The sequence below is a fragment of the Vicia villosa genome, linkage group LG1, assembly GCF_029867415.1.
Source record: "Vicia villosa cultivar HV-30 ecotype Madison, WI linkage group LG1, Vvil1.0, whole genome shotgun sequence".
NCBI lineage: Eukaryota > Viridiplantae > Streptophyta > Magnoliopsida > Fabales > Fabaceae > Vicia > Vicia villosa.
Window position 1 is genome coordinate 103,801,490 of NC_081180.1, and position 17,838 is coordinate 103,819,327.

A 17,838-nucleotide genomic window follows, 5' to 3' on the forward strand; every position below is an offset into this window, starting at 1 on the left:
CGTTTACTTTTTTGTTTGCATCGAAGCAACCCACTGGCTGAAAAAGGTTCTTTGTCAATCCGCTGGCTGATGGAGTCAACACACTAGTTTACGACAAATTTGTTCCACATTCATTAATCCACTGGTTAATATCAGTTATGTAGTGTCTTGGAATCGACTCACAAGTTGATAACATTTTGTTTTACCTCCATCAATCCACTGGTTAATGTGTTTCCTCTCTCCAATATCCATCAATCCTTTTGTTTCTCTACCTTCAGTAAAAGTTGGTAGTTCACCTTCAGTAAACGTTGGTGTATCTCTCATTTCTCTACCTTCAGTAAAAGTCGGTAGTCCACCTTCAGTAAACGTTGGTGTATCTTTTGTTTCTCTACCTTCAGTAAAAGTCGGTAGTTCACCTTCAGTAAACGTTGGTGTATCTTTTGTTTCTCTACCTTCAGTAAAAGTCGGTAGTTCACCTTCAGTAAACGTCGGTGTATCTCTTGTTTCTCTACCTTCAGTAAAAGTCGGTAGTTCACCTTCAGTAAACGTCGGTGTATCTCTCATTTCTCTACCTTCAGTAAAAGTCGGTAGTTCACCTTCAGTAAACGTCGGTGTATCTCTTGTTTCTCTACCTTCAGTAAAAGTCGGTAGTTCACCTTCAGTAAACGTCGGTGTATCTCTCATTTCTCTACCTTCAGTAAAAGTCGGTAGTTCACCTTCAGTAAACGTCGGTGTATCTCTCATTTCTCTACCTTCAGTAAAAGTCGGTAGTTCACCTTCAGTAAACGTTGGTGTATCTTTTGTTTCTCTACCTTCAGTAAAAGTCGGTAGTTCACCTTCAGTAAACGTTGGTGTATCTTTTGTTTCTCTACCTTCAGTAAAAGTCGGTAGTTCACCTTCAGTAAACGTTGGTGTATCTTTTGTTTCTCTACCTTCAGTAAAAGTCGGTAGTTCACCTTCAGTAAACGTTGGTGTATCTTTTGTTTCTCTACCTTCAGTAAAAGTCGGTAGTTCACCTTCAGTAAACGTTGGTGTATCTTTTGTTTCTCTACCTTCAGTAAAAGTCGGTAGTTCACCTTCAGTAAACGTCGGTGTATCTCTTGTTTCTCTACCTTCAGTAAAAGTCGGTAGTTCACCTTCAGTAAACGTCGGTGTATCTCTCATTTCTCTACCTTCAGTAAAAGTCGGTAGTTCACCTTCAGTAAACGTCGGTGTATCTCTTGTTTCTCTACCTTCAGTAAAAGTCGGTAGTTCACCTTCAGTAAACGTCGGTGTATCTCTCATTTCTCTACCTTCAGTAAAAGTCGGTAGTTCACCTTCAGTAAACGTCGGTGTATCTCTTGTTTCCCTACCTTCAGTAAAAGTCGGTAGTTCACCTTCAGTAAACGTCGGTGTATCTCTCATTTCTCTACCTTCAGTAAAAGTCGGTAGTTCACCTTCAGTAAACGTTGGTGTATCTTTTGTTTCTCTACCTTCAGTAAAAGTCGGTAGTTCACCTTCAGTAAACGTTGGTGTATCTTTTGTTTCTCTACCTTCAGTAAAAGTCGGTAGTTCACCTTCAGTAAACGTTGGTGTATCTTTTGTTTCTCTACCTTCAGTAAAAGTCGGTAGTTCACCTTCAGTAAACGTTGGTGTATCTTTTGTTTCTCTACCTTCAGTAAAAGTCGGTAGTTCACCTTCAGTAAACGTCGGTGTATCTCTTGTTTCTCTACCTTCAGTAAAAGTCGGTAGTTCACCTTCAGTAAACGTCGGTGTATCTCTCATTTCTCTACCTTCAGTAAAAGTCGGTAGTTCACCTTCAGTAAACGTCGGTGTATCTCTTGTTTCTCTACCTTCAGTAAAAGTCGGTAGTTCACCTTCAGTAAACGTCGGTGTATCTCTCATTTCTCTACCTTCAGTAAAAGTCGGTAGTTCACCTTCAGTAAACGTCGGTGTATCTCTCATTTCTCTACCTTCAGTAAAAGTCGGTAGTTCACCTTCAGTAAACGTCGGTGTATCTCTCATTTCTCTACCTTCAGTAAAAGTCGGTAGTTCACCTTCAGTAAACGTTGGTGTATCTTTTGTTTCTCTACCTTCAGTAAAAGTCGGTAGTTCACCTTCAGTAAACGTTGGTGTATCTTTTGTTTCTCTACCTTCAGTAAAAGTTGGTAGTTCACCTTCAGTAAACGTTGGTGTATCTTTTGTTTCTCTACCTTCAGTAAAAGTCGGTAGTTCACCTTCAGTAAACGTCGGTGTATCTTTTGTTTCTCCACCTTCAGTAAACGTCGGTGTAACTTTTGTTTCTCCACCTTCAGTAAAAGTCGGTGCATCCTTTGTTTCCCTAGTGGTAGTTTGTCTCTTGTGACACCTTGTACCATTAATTTCCCTCATATGCATTCATACATATTATATCATAGACATATTTGCAGTTCTTAGGGCCAAAATTCAGGTCACTTAGTATTTAATTACCTTTCACCTTTGATATCCCGAAGACCAAGGTCGTTCGAGCTATCTGGCAAAAGATAATTAAATAGGGGCATCTGTCGCACCCTAAATTTTGACCTAAGTTTTTCATCTGATTCATTCACATTAGCATCGATCAATTCATCTGCATCCATTTTAAGTTTCGACTTCGCGGGTTGCGCTTTTATTTTATTTTATTAGTATTGATATTCACAATTAATTTGTCATCATTTTAATTAACAATTTATTGTCGCGTTAAATTCATTCATAATCATATTTTGCATATTAAGTTCAATTTTTGTATCTTGAATTCAATTTTATTACGACATATTTTATATACTTTTTAATAAATTAACTTGTTTTGAATTCTATTTAGGTTATTTAATGATTAAATTATCATTTAATTATTATCATCAATTTGAATTAGAAATTAAAAAGAGACTATATGATTCATAGATTAAGAATAGGGATAATTGTTACAGTGTTTTAAGTGAGACCATTACAACAAATACAATATGGCCCATCACATAAAAAAACAAACAAAACAAAAACAAAATCAAAAAAAAAACTTTGCTGCATCTCCATTCCATCCCATGTGATACCTGCTCCACCAACCTGCACACAACAATCCAAAAATTACACTGAAATGGCAAGACACAATCTGCATCAAGAAAAATACAACTCAGTATACCATAATTGTTCAAAACCTATCATATTTTCCCCCCAAAACCCATAATTCTGTCTATAAAACAGTGGGATTCACAGCAAGAAAGGGAGACCGAAAAAACCCTAGCGGCAGCCACAGAATTCATCAAGGAACCAACGCGACCTCTGTCCAGAACGAAAATTCACTCTAAATTCGTTCATCACCAAAAACCAAACACAAAACCAAAAAACCTAATTCATTATGTTCATGTTCATCACAAAAGAAAAATAGCCGAGACACCACCCTCTCACACCAAACAACCATACAGCTAACTAACCTTAAGCTGTTTCCCTTCAATCCGCCGTGAAGATCACACTCATCCTCACAAAACCTCTCCTTCAGACCTCACCTTGCTCATACGTTCAAACAATCTCACCACACTCGTAAACAGCAACCAAAAACACAATATACAACACTCAAACAAACCGAACCACCCCAACACTAAAAAATGCTTCCAATATAAACTTTCAACCTCACTCATAACCTCAACTTTCACTATACTCCACTCATCATCTTCAATTTACCTTCACAATACCTTAACTATACTCAGAAACCTCACTAAAAACCTTTAACCATCATCAGCATCATTCAATCACTTGACCTCCCTCCCTCGGTTCAGAGCAACAACAATGAACACTCACTAATTTCGCAGATCCAGAGAAGGAGCAGAGACAAATCGAAAGCAATATAGAAAAACGAAGCATAAGAGCGTACCTGGGAATAAAAGCGTTGTACCGGAAAGTTCCCTAGCCGCATCAGAGCTTGTTGTCGGTGTTTCGGTAACTTGAAGTATATCTTTATCCCTTTGTCAATTATATTGTGATTACTTTAAATCTTGCTTTTGATTTCATTATGTAACTGTAATCACTGATTATTAATGGATTGGGGTATAAGAGTTCGATTTGGGGGTTAGGGTTTGGTTTGTATTTGCTTGCATCTTTTACTTGTTTTTGTGTTACCCTGAGCCGAGAGAGATACCAGAGCTTCAAAGGCTCCTTCAATGGCGGTACCGAACGAGATGTGAGCATTTTCTTTTAAGTTTGACCTTATTGTTGTCGAGTGCGAAAGAGAAAGAGAGTTACGTGTTTCTGTTTGTAGGGTTTCTCAACCCATCAACTTTGTTAGTGAGGAAGGCGGGTCGCGGGTCGGATCATGTCGGCCCAGTTCAAATCTTGAGTTTGTTCACACTTTGGGCTTCCATTTGTGTTGTTATCTTAGGCCATATAGTTAGCCGAGTAAACCTCTTGGCTCATCTAGTCTTTTGTTTAGTTTTTTTTTTAATAATAATAGTTTAGTTTTATTGAAAAATGATAAAACAAAATCAAAGAAAAAATATTTAATATTTTTATCAAATTAAAAAAGACCAAAAAATAATTTCTCTTTAGATGTATGTTTAGGATTTCTTTCAAATATTTTCAAAAGATCAAAAAGATTTTATTTTCTTCAAGTTGTTCATCTTTTAGATATAATCTTGTTAGAATTGTTGCATGAATTACTTGCCATATTCTTGTATGCTCGTATGCTTGATCTCGTACTAAATTCTTTCATTCAAAACAATCTTAATAAACCTTGGTCAACACCAATCATTTTTTTCCCACTTCAAACAATTTCTTAATCATTTTTGGTAAACACCAAGTATCCATTTCAAACTTCTTTTATCACAATCAAAAACTTCAAAATTGCTTTTAATAATCAAATCGAGTTTGATCTATAATGGATGAATCAAGAGGGGTTTGTACGTACTTGTACAAGTTGCTCTAAAGCATTTAGGCGATGGCCGTTAAGCTTTTGTTTGAATGCTTAGATTCCATTAAAGACTCCTTAAAATTCGATTTGTCTCGCCTTTCTCTACAAAACGCTTTTTGATAATCGAATTGAATTTGGTTTATAATGGATGAGTCAAGAGGGGTTTGTACGTACTTGTACAAGTTGCTCTAAAGCATTTAGGCGATGGCCGTTAAGCTTTTGTTTGAATGCTTAGATTCCATTAAAAACCTAAAACTCGATTTGTCTGATCTTTCAACAAAACACTAAAATTAAACAATTTCAACTCATCAAATCGTTCTATCCTTCGCCCAAGTGCGAATCTTTTCATAACAAATCTTGGTCAATACCAAGTTCCTTTTTTCGATCAAAATGCTCTTTTAAACAATCGAATTGGGTTGGATCCACAATAGATGAAATTAGAAGGGTTTGTACGAACTTGTACAAGTTGTTCTAAAAACATTTAGGCGATGGCCGTTAAGCCTTTGTTTGAATGTTTGTATTTCATTAAGGACTCCTCAAAACTCAAGTCGTTTCAATCTCTTTCATCACCCAAGAGGGATTTGTACGTACTTGTACAAGTTGCTCTTTCAAGCATTTAGGCGATGGCCGTTAAGCCTTTGTTTGAATGCTTGTATCCCATTAAAGACTTCATCAAGCTCAATCTAGTAAATGCTCTTTCAAGTATTTTAGGCGATGGCCGTTAAGCCATTGTTTGAATGCTTGAATTCCACTTTTTTTTTTTTTTTCATAAAACAATTACCCATTTCAAACTCATCTTTTCTTTGCCCAAATGCGATTAGACCCATAAAATCTACCAACAAATTCGTAGTTCTTTAGAACTACAATCGCTCTGATTCTTCCATTGAAGATATGTAGGCACAAGACTCAAATGCCTTGGCGAGCACACTAATAAAAAAACATAATTTCGTAGCTTCGAACTACAATCGCTCTGATTCTTCCATTGAAGATATGTAGGCACAAGACTCAAATGTCTTGGCGAGCACAATAATAAAAAACCCAAATCCCATTTCTTTCTTGTCCATATAGTAATTAGAACGCAAGTAGATAATAAGCTAACAATTAATCACAAGACTAACTAAATGGGTCCCATCGAGTACGATGGAGGTGAGGGGTGCTAATACCTTCCCCTTACTTAACCGACTCCCGAACCCAAATTTGGTTGCGATGACCATCTTTGTCCATTTCATTTCATTCGTGGGTTTTATCATTATTTTCCCTTTCCCATTGGAATAAATAAAATTTGGTGGCGACTCTGTTTTGTTACAATTTCGTGGCGATGATTTTTTTGACCCGCGACAGTATGATATGCAATTAAGTTATTATTTTTCAAGGAAACACCATAATTACGTTATGAAACATCAAACTTTTATTAATTAAGCGAAAACGCCGTTTTTTACACACTTTGAAAATGGAAATACAGAGAAACTGAGAGAAAGGACTCTAAAACTTTGATGATGAGCCGACTTCACGTTCTAACATCTTCTTCTGTTTCTTGAGCTGAGCGTTCTCTGACGTGAGTTGATCGATGATCCAGGAAGCAGGAGGGATATGATGAGAAAGTGATGATTGTGTCACTTGTCGATCGAGCACTTCAAGTAACTCATCCTTCCTTCTTAGGATGTTTTGAATTTCAACATTTTCTGTGTTGACAATTCGATACTTGTTCCTCCAAGCATTCCTTTCTTGGCATACCTTGTTTAATGCCGCTTGCAGTTTTTCAACATCGGTGGAAAAAAGGTAAATTGGTTCCCTTAGGGGAATAGGTTCTTGATGTTGATATGGCATCCTGAGCTTGAATGCTCTGACGCGTACCCATTGAAGGTAAGGATCCAGGGAGATGCAAAGATGTTTTCCTAACAATCTTCTCCCTTTGCTGTGAACAAGACGCCAGGCTTGGACAATTTCCTTCTTCAGCATGTTGCCATGATCGTCAATGTTCTTGAAGAACAGACCCTCCAATTGGATGTTACTTGGAATGTTTTTCATGGGATATCCGTATTGACGACGGGCTAAAGCTGGATTGTAACTGATCCCTCCCTTAGTTCCAATAAGGGGTACGTTGGGGAAACTTCCGCAACTGAAGATGATCTTGGTTTCGTCGTTGTCAGGACTACACCACTCAATGTCTGTATGAGTGAGAGACATGATTTTTTGTGACCAGTAAAGGCCATCCCTCATATTCCAGAAAGTGCTAGACTTTGGCAGGTGCGAAACGAACCATTCGTATAACAACGGTACGCAGCATGTGATTAATCCTCCTCGCTGCAGGTTTCTTGAATGCACAGAGTGATAAGCATCCGCAAGCAAGGTTGGAACTGGATTTCCAATTAAGAAGATCTTAATTGCATTGATGTCGACGAAATCGTTAATGTTAGGGAACAAAAACAATCCGTAGATAAGCAAAGCCAAGACTTCCTCAAAAGCGCTCATATCTTGGATGCTGACGAAGTACCGAGCTTGATCAAACAGGAATTTGGAGGGCAATCCTTGAATTCCTCCTCTACTCACCATATGAGTTCTGATGTCGACTACGTTCAAAGGAGTAGTTGCAGCAATGATAATGTCGTCAGGATTCTTTTCCAAACCGGAGTACGGATCTTGCGCGTACACGGGTATTCCAATCAGACGAGAGTACTCCTCCAACGTAGGCATGAGCTGATAATCTGGAAAGGTGAAGCAGTGATACGTTGGATCGTAAAACTGCACCAAGGTGGGAAGGATCCCATCCACAATGTTGGTATTGAGCAAAGGCAGAAGTTTTCCATACTTCTCCTTGAAAGCCTGGGGGTTGACCACCAGTTTTCCGAGCTTTCCCAGTTCCTCGACCTGGGGAATCTTGAAGGTGTATTTCCTAGTTCTCTTTCTTCCATAATCCATGGTATAGATCCTTAAGTCCTTTCTCCGTTTCTCTCTTTCTATGAAGTTCAAAACGTTCGTTATTTAGTTTCCTTGAAAAACGACCCGAAAAAGACTCTTTTTGTTTTTAGTTGTTTATTAATGAATGATGCATGAATGCATGAATGCACACACAAGAGTTTTAAACAAACATGGCGTTGAAGGGTATAGTGGTCATGAAGTTAAAACGCAATCCCCGCCCCAATGGTAAACTAAGGATAAGGATTTTTGTACCTGTAGAACGGGTTCTAGGGGTCTCAGAGTTTTTGCTCAACCTTAAAGATACGTTGATTGGTATCTATAAGAGAGTTTTCTCTGAGTGTAGTATCTGCGTGACAATTACTTTCATAATCACCGCTCTACGTCCTAAAAAAAGGCTTTAAGTGGGGTTAATGTGTTTCTAGGTCCTCCTGGTACAAATCAGTCTCGGAATGCAGTGGCGCAGTTAATCACAACCAGCCAGGCAAATCCCAAGAGTAGACTTGGAAACCAAGATTAGAGGGCCTTCACCGGGAAGACATCCTCCATCCTATCTTATGTTGCACTCAAATCCGGGTATAGGATTTCTCACCACAAGGGGGAATCAAGCCCTTCCCGATACAGAATAAACAAAGTAAACAAATATATATGCAACAAACACATGATATGACACAGAGGTTAGGCAGGACCTCTCTTGTTTGAGGGGGAATTTGGCATCCCTAATTCCTCATTGGGGCTGGACCAGCAACAGGTCAACCATTGGTTTGGATGAAAAACCAAGGTTTTTAACACTTATATCCCCAGCAGAGTCGCCATTTTTACTGTGGTGTCGTTTTTTTTACCTCCCCGTTTCACTTGGGAGGACGGCACGCTAAACCCTTCACGCGAAATTTGGAAGGAGAATGCGCCCGTGGTGGGATGAATTTTATTTCAGTTCTTCCTACGATATCACACGAACTTTCTTATTTGTCCTACGAGTAGGAAAGGGGAAAAAAGATCTCAACTAAACCCTAGGAGTTTGCTAAGTGTGGGGATTTCACCTAGACTAGAAATTCTGGAGTCCGGGGGGTCGGTTATACATAGGGAAGTGTTTAAACACCCTACATATCTGTAGTACTCTACAGGAACCTTCTCTGTGTCATTGTGATTGTGTTTATTGCTAATGATTGGGAAAGTTTCTCCTTTGTGTTAGGAGAGAGAATTGATTTGATTTGAAAAGACAGACAGATAGACAGACTGACTATTTTTGGTATTTTATTAGCTCGCTGAGATTCCTTGTGAACCTCATGCCTACATATCCCTAGTGGAAGTCAGAGCTTAATGTAGTTCGGGGAACTAACTAGGGAAATTAATTGTTTTTGGGTGCCTTGCTTGAAGCTCAAGGTTGAAGCTTGGAATTAAATCTCTGTTTACAGTAAAGAGACATGAAATCATCTTTACAGAGAGGTATTTGTACTATTCTACCACAAACATTTAAAAGTGACAGAATAACTGGATTCATTTCATTCAAGAGGGGAGTCTACTTGGTTGATCAAGTATGACAGCCATTGTGCCTCTAAAATGAAAGAAAGATGCTCGTCCAAATTAGGGAAAGTGTACAAGTCTGGGGATGTGCCAGAGCATGTCTTTCAGAGTCCTAAATGGGAGACTTTGATTGAAATTGAAATTGAAATGTTTGTTTGTTTGAATGTGGTAGAGTAGTAAAAATATCTCTCTATAGAGATAAGCTATGTCTATCTACTGTATAAAAGATTTGACTTTAGCTGGCTTGTATGAGGCCCAAGCTTGAGGCTTTTTGATTGATTAATTAGTATTATTGACTCTGGGAGATGACTCCACTGGGGATTAATTACAGGGTATTTTTGTGTTCTGTACAAAGCCCAGAATTGAGGCTGACTCTACTTAGGGAGACTCTATTTGTGTGCCTTGTACAAAGCCCAAGGTTGTGAATAACTGTTGAGGATAATTGAATTTTTAAGACTATGAATGACTCTATTTTGTGTGCCTTGTACAAAGCCCAAGGTTGTGGCTGACTGTTGCTAGGGAAAACATTATTTTCTGCCTTGTACAAAGCCCAAGGTTGTGGCGGACTCTTAAATGAATTAAGTATGGATGACTATATGGGGAAGGATCCTAAGTGTTAGGAATCTTTGACACATGAAAGTATGGTTTATCTGCCTTGTACAAAGCCCAAGGTTGTGGCTACTGAATGATGAAGAACTCACTGGGGAGACTCTATTATCTGCCTTGTACAATGCCCAAGGTTGAGGCTGACTCTTGACAGGGGAGTTTTATTATTTGGGTGCCTTGTATGAAGCCCAAGGTTGAGGCTAACTATTTTTGTTGGTTTTGACTCTACTGAGGAGATTTTATTTATTAAAAGACTGTTTTTCTTTGGAAGCTAACCCTTTCCAGGGATTTTGACTCAGCTGGTGAATTTGTCTGTTAAAAGACTGACTTTATCATGTTTTTTGGAGGCTGACCCTTTCCAGGGGTTTTGACTCTTTTGGGGAAACTATCTCCTAAGAGAAATGACATTATTTTTGAAAGAATGATATTGGAGGCTAACCCTTTCCAGGGGTTTTATTGAAAATGAAGGAAAGTGTGGAAGCTAACCCTTTCCAGGGATTTATTTGAAATGGAGGTTGATTTTAATTGACTTTGGAGGCTAACCCTTTCTAGGGGTTTTGTTGAAAATGAATGGCAGAAAGATTATCTAATGGAGACTTCTTGTTTAAAGCCCAAGATGAAGGCTGACTCAATGCTGAGGATGACCCAAAGCATGGATCCTAGACTCTGCTAAGGAAGATTGATGAAGATAAGGGTGACAGAGACTGTCCATGTCTCTCATTCCAAAAGGTGTACTCAATGCAAAATTGAGACAAACTTAGCTTGTTTAAAGTCTGGTTTAAATTGGAAGAAACTCACCAGGGTAGGCTAAAAGGTGACTAAAGACCTGTTCCTATGTTTATAAGAAACCTGATGGGTCCTTGTATACAAGCTCAAGAGGAGGCTGGAAATGCTTTTAAGAAGCCTGTGGGTCCTTGTACAAAGCCCAAGAGGAGGCTAATCGAGGGTCCTTGTTATAGCACAAGAGAAAGCTATGTAGTTTTGAACTTATTTTGGCTCTAAGCAAATGGGTAAGAGGTTTCACCGGGAATAATTCCTCTTTGGGTGGATGTGTCCTATTATTTGGATTCTAAGGTTTTTGCCAAGATGTTTCACCGGGAATAATTCATCTTGGGGGTTTGAACTACAGATCTCTAATTAGGAAAGAGCCTTCACCGGGAAGACATTCTCAATCCTAGGCCATATTCCTATAATATATATATAGTTTAACTGTCCTAGGGTTTATACTCAAACGTAGTTCTAAACTAATATATGCACAGTTTATATTTGACAGTAATTTAAACAAATACTGTAAATTGAAAGCTTGTAAAGCCTAACCTGGATGGAGTGGAGGCCATTGAAGAAGTATGTACAGAGCCTCAACAGTAATTTTTGTTGTTTTGTTGATAACAGTTGAATATATATGATAAACAGTTAATGGTTTTTGAAAACAGAAGAAGTGAAGATGGACAAAGGTCACATAGGTATCTGAAGAGTTTCACCGGGAATAATGCCCTTCAAATACCAGAAGAATGTTTTGAAAACAGAAAGAAGATTTTGAAAATACAGTTTTGAAAACAAGCTAAGAAGAGAAGGTTTTTGGGACTTACACTCTATTAGAGGCCCAGTACTTTACAGTACTGGTGTAAAAGTAATTTGAAAAATGATTTGGAATGATGCAAGGTTTTGTTGTTTGAAAACCTTAATCATCCGTTTAATCAGAGATTGAAAACAGTTTTGAAAATTGACAAAAGTCAACTTAATTAGGGTAAAAATAAAGACTTTTTAACTAATTAAGACCTAAACAATTAGGGTTTTATCATAAAATTATTTACAAAGTGATTAGGTTAAAATAAAGTGATAATATATATTTAAAGTATTTAAGAAAACACTTAAAAACATACTATTTTAAACCTAATTAAAATTCAAGAAATAAATAATATTTTTATGATTTTTTTGATTATTCACAAAATAGGTATATTAAATGATAAGTGTGTGAAAAATGAAGTGAAAATAAATTAATTTGATAGGTTAAATAAATATGTGAAGTTTGTGAGAAAATGAAAGAAATTGTGTGTTAAAAAAATAGTTTTGGCCCTTGGAGGGTTTGAACCCACGCCCTCTAGGTCACACACTCAAAACAAACACCACTGAGCCAACGCGCGTGTGGTGATAGCAACTTGCATTCATTTGGTTATGTTTCAAAACAACTAGTAAATCATTGAAAAATAAAAGAATCAAAAAGTCTGGGGCGAGGGGGATTCGAACCCTAGACTTGAGGCATGATGAGACTAAGGGCGTATGGGAGGCCACTAGGGCAAGTTTGTTCAGTCGTTTAAGGAACGCATACCATTCAAAATAAAATAAACTTTGGCCCCAGATTCAAATTTTGCGCGCCATGGCCATAGTCATCATCTTCCTCGAGCTCAAAGATTTTCAAAATCCTAACTCTCTGGTTTCTCAACTAAGTGACATGATGTAAACATCAATCTTGTTCTAAATTTCCTCACGAATCCAGATATGTAACTAACACTTATTTATATGAACTACAGCTACCTAATTTCTCAGAAAACTCTAAGAACATATAAACCCTAAATTTGAAATTAAATGACAAACAAGATGAATAAATGCAAGATGATAGAGGGTTTTCAATCCTCTGATGATGCTAAACAAGATAGAATCGAGCTTTAACTCAGTGAGTGCTTAAATTAAAGAGGTGAAGTTCAGAAACTTACCTCTGAAAATGGAGGTCGTGAGGATGATTGAGAGCACCTGGGCTTGAATGAATGATCTCAATAACTTCCCTGAGACTCAATGATGCTAACTGAATGCTTATTGGAGCTTGAATCCTCCTGAATTGCTCTATGGACCTCCCTCGATTTCAGCTTCAAGTGAACATGGAGGTTGTTGAATTTGGAGTTACAGATGAGCTGCAGCCATCTGGTTAGCTTCACTATGACCTGAGGAGTGTGCCTGGATGATTGGCTTGGCTCAGAACCTCCTGAATCACTCCATGGACCTCCAACTGCAAATGCTCCAAAGTGAGAGCAACAATGGTGTTCCTCCACTTACAGAAGTGATCCAGGTGCTTGGATCACCTCAAATGACCTCCCTTGAGATGTTAGAATGTTCACTTCCCAAAGATGAGCTCTGGTTTGAAGAAATCGATTCTTCTTGCCAAAGAACTTTGAAAAACAATGAACATGAGAAGAGAAAGAGAAAGCAAGGAATATGGTTGCTTTGGTGTGTTTTTGAATGAGGAATGCATCTGTATTTATAGGCAAATGGATCAGTATAGCTGCAGAGGAGTGAGCTTCCTTAGTGAAGTTGATTTGCTTTCTTAGCCATGAAGGAATTCAAAGAATATTCCAAGTGCAATGATGAGCTCTTTGATACCACTCCCTAGCCATCGGTTTTGCTTGATCTTAGGGGACCAAATGGCTGCAGAAATGAGCTCCAATTGGTTGGGAGAAGATTCCTTTGATGAATCACCAATTTGCCATAAATTCAAAAATGCAATCATTACATAATCACATGCTTTTGTTTTTGGGAATCTTCTCTAATCCTTATGCAATGATGGAAATTGATGTATGGTATGGTTTCAGATGCATTAGAGGTCGTGTAGCATTACTTAGTGAAGCAAAATGCACAAAATTGCAAAGTTCCAAATTGTACATGACCTATAATTTTACTTCATGAGGCCAACTTTGAACAAGCATAACTCCTAGCTCAAATTGAATTTGAAGAAGGTTGAACACAATTTGGAAAGCCCTAAACATCTACTTCAAATCATTAGTTTGGAGTTTCTTCAGAATCCTTTGGGAAATTTGTGAAAAATGAGCCTAAAGTTGGATGAAAACTAGGTTAAAACACTTAGAAAAATTTCTAAGTGTTTATGACCTAAACTTCAAAATTTCCAAAACTTCATAAATGATTGATCTTTTGAAAAAAGTTCCTTTGTAAGATGTTGTTTTATTTTGCAAGATCTACAACTTTCATGTTGGAAGTTTTTTGAGTTGTGTAGGTGAAATTTTGAGTTCTCACCATGCCTTCAAAAACCCTAATTCCCGACTTTTTGCTCCTTGATGAATTTCTTTGAATTTCTTTGGTCAAATGACTTTGACATCCATATATTGATGATATTGATCTTTGAAAGTCATTTTTTTGACCAAAAACCTTAAAAGTCAATGATGATCCCACACAGTTGACTTTTCCTGACAAAGTGAATTTTTGGACTTTTGTGTAGAAACAAGATCTTATCTTCAAATGAATGGTGTAAATGGATTACATTGAGGTAGTAGAGATTCTTGAATCATGTCTTGAGTTTTGGATCCATGCCCTGATTAAAAGTCAACTATCTTGGTGAATTAGGTCAAAATCCCTAATTGTCGACCAGAGGACAATGATGACTGTAGACTTTGAACTGAGGTGTAATGTCCAGTGGATCTTGTCATATGAGTTATTTGAAGATGATTGATGTCTTTGAATGGTCCCTAAGGGCTTTTTAGGGTTTCCCAAAGGTGATCCCTGATTTTAGTCCTTGATAGGCTCCAAACCCTAGTCTGTTGATCTGAGTAATTCTGTACCTAGATGACTGGGTGTCTAATCAATCATAGGTGAAATAATGAAGCTTTTGAGTCTTATGATTGTATTAGAGACTAATCCCTCTATTCATTGATCCTTTGCCTGAGTTTTCTTGTCTTTGAATACCCTCGATTGAATGTCAGGCTGTCCTGGGTACTTGCTTTGACTTGATGAAAATCCTGAAGATATGTCATCTCAGGGGGGTCAAAAATTAGGGTATGACACCCTCCATATATGAAAATCATCAGGCGGAATTGTTTAAGTTAAAGCAAGAAGGAACAGTAGTTGAGTATCAAACGAAATTTGAACTGTTGGGAAATCAAGTGATGGGTCTCCCTCAAGATGCTTTACTAAATTGCTTTATTTCTGGCCTTAATGTGGATATTCGAAATGAAATGGCCATTCAACGACCCACACATATCTCCCAAGCTATTGGATTAGCTAAATTGATTGAAGCAAAGCTTAAAGATTCTAAGCCTAAATTCTCCAAAACCTATGTTAGCCCATACCCCAAAAATAATCCTACTTCATCTAATACCTCATACCAAAAAGGCCTTCCTAATAATCCAGCCCATACAACCTTCAGACCCAAAAGCCCAAATTCCCAACAACCTTCACACCTACCCATAAAAAAATTATCTCAAGCCCAAATCCAGGAACGCAGAGCCCAAGGGTTGTGTTTTAATTGTGATGAAAAGTTTATTCCCGGACATAAGTGTGCTACGGGCAGATTCTTGATTCTCTTATGTGATGATGAGGTTTTGGAACATGCTCAATTGGTCGATGAACAGCAGGAATCTATAGAAGAGACAGAACCAAGAGACACTTATTTTCAGCTATCCACACAAGCACTAACAGGTCAATTTTCTCCTCAAACTCTCAAATTTCGAGGAACTATTGTCGGATTACCAGTTATGGTTTTAGTGGATACGGGCAGCACCCACAATATATTACAACCTCGCATCGCTCAACACCTAAATCTCTTAACCACCCCCATTCCTCAATTTTCGGTTATGGTTGGCAACGGTTCTCACCTTCAATGTCAAGGAATTTGCAACAATGTAAAATTGGTTTTACAAGAACATCAATTTCACTTGCCTTGCTACCTCCTACCTATTGAGGGCGCTGATGTAGTCCTAGGCATGGCTTGGCTAAGAACTCTTGGAACTATCCAGGCAGATTTCTCTATTCCTTCAATCACCTTCAACCACAACACCTCACCTATGACTTTACAAGGGGATTCTGCCACACTTCCACAACACACCACTTTTCACCAATTCAAACACCTTGTCCACCAAGATTCCATTGCATCGCTACATCTCATGATTTTTCAACCCAGCCCAACAACTATATCTAACACACAATCACACCTTCTCGAAAACTTACCCAAAGACATGGCCCCTCAACTTACCAAACTCCTTCACAAATTCTCCAAAATATTTCAACCAAATGTCGGCCTCCCTCCAATCAGACCCCACGACCATCACATAAACTTACTTCCAAACACTGCCCCAGTCAACGTTAAGCCTTATAGATACCCTCACACCCAAAAAACAGCTATGACTACCATCATTGATGACATGCTAAAAGAAGGACTAATTACTCCTAGCCACAGCCCATTCTCATCCCCGGTTTTATTGGTCAAAAAAAAGACGGCACTTGGCGTTTTTGTGTTGACTATAGAGCTCTTAATGCTGTCACAGTAAAAGATCGATTTCCCATCCCCACAATAGATGAATTGCTAGATGAACTTGGTTCAGCAAGAGTTTTTACCAAGTTAGACCTACGCTCAGGCTATCACCAGATCCGAATGGCATCAGAGGATACACATAAAACGACTTTTCGTACTTTCGACGGACACTATGAATTCCTAGTTATGCCCTTTGGCTTGACTAATGCACCCTCAACATTTCAATCAGCTATGAATGACTTATTGAGGCCATATTTACGAAAATTTGTTTTAGTTTTTTTTGATGACATACTGATTTATAGTTCCAATTTTAATGAGCATCTAGAACATTTGCAGGTGATTTTTGATTTACTGATGACTAACTGTTATGTGGTGAAGTTATCTAAGTGTGTGTTTGCAGTCCCTAGAGTCCAATACCTTGGACATGTGATTTCGGATGGTACAGTAGCACCAGATGCAGAAAAGATTCAGGCTATTTTAGACTGGCCTCAGCCACGATCACTCACGACACTCAGAGGGTTTTTGGGCCTTACCGGATTTTATCGTCGATTTGTTAACAAATACGCCTCTCTCGCCGCTCCCCTCACCGATCTGTTATGTTCCACTAGATTTGTTTGGAGTACAGAGGCAACCAAGGCCTTTACAGAATTACAACAACGCATGACCGACATGCCGGTCTTAACACTTCCAGACTTTAAAAAAAATTCATTGTCGAGACTGACGCTTCAGGAGTTGCCATTGGTGCAGTGTTGTCCCAAGAAGGCCATCCCATTGCTTTCTTCAGTAAAAAGATGTGTCCTCGTATGCAAGCATCCTCCGTTTATGTCCGCGAAATGTATGATGTGACAGAAGCAATAAAGAAGTGGCGTCAATACTTGATTGGACAAGAATTCCATATCTATACAGATCAGAAGAGCCTAAGAAATCTATTGCTTCAGAAAATACAAACGCCTGAACAGCAAAAATGGGCAGCAAAATTGCAGGGCTTTAACTTCGAAATATTCTACAAACCTGGGAAGTCTAATGTGGTCGCTGATGCCCTTAGTCGAAAATATTCTGCAGATGAACCACTATTGTTTGCCTTGTCGTCCGCTATACCAGACCTTGTGACCAGGCTGCGATCCTTCTACAAGACAGATTCAGCAGGACAACAGTTGATATCAGAAGTGCAATAAGATGAAACAGAAAGAAATCACTTCAAAATATCGAATGGCTTGTTAATCTACAAAGATAGATTGTTCATACCAGACATTGATCAACTGCGACAACAGGTACTACGGGAATTTCATGCCACCCCAACAGCAGGACATTCCGGGGTCAAAGCCACACTTGCTCGCGTCTCTGCTTCGTTCTCTTGGCCAGATATATACAAAGAGGTAAAGCACATGGTTAAATTCTGCGAGATATGCCAACATAACAAATATTTAACACAAAAGAAAAAGGGACTACTTCAGCCCTTACCGATTCCTGAGAAAGTTTGGGATGACATCTCAATGGATTTCATCACACATCTGCCTAACTCTTTTGGCCATACATGCATCTGGGTCATCTGCGATCGTCTTTCAAAATTAGCACACTTCATTGCTCTCCCATCGAAGTTCACAGCAAAAGATATCGCAACACGTTTCACAGTGGACATTGCTCGCCTCCATGGAGCCCCAAGATC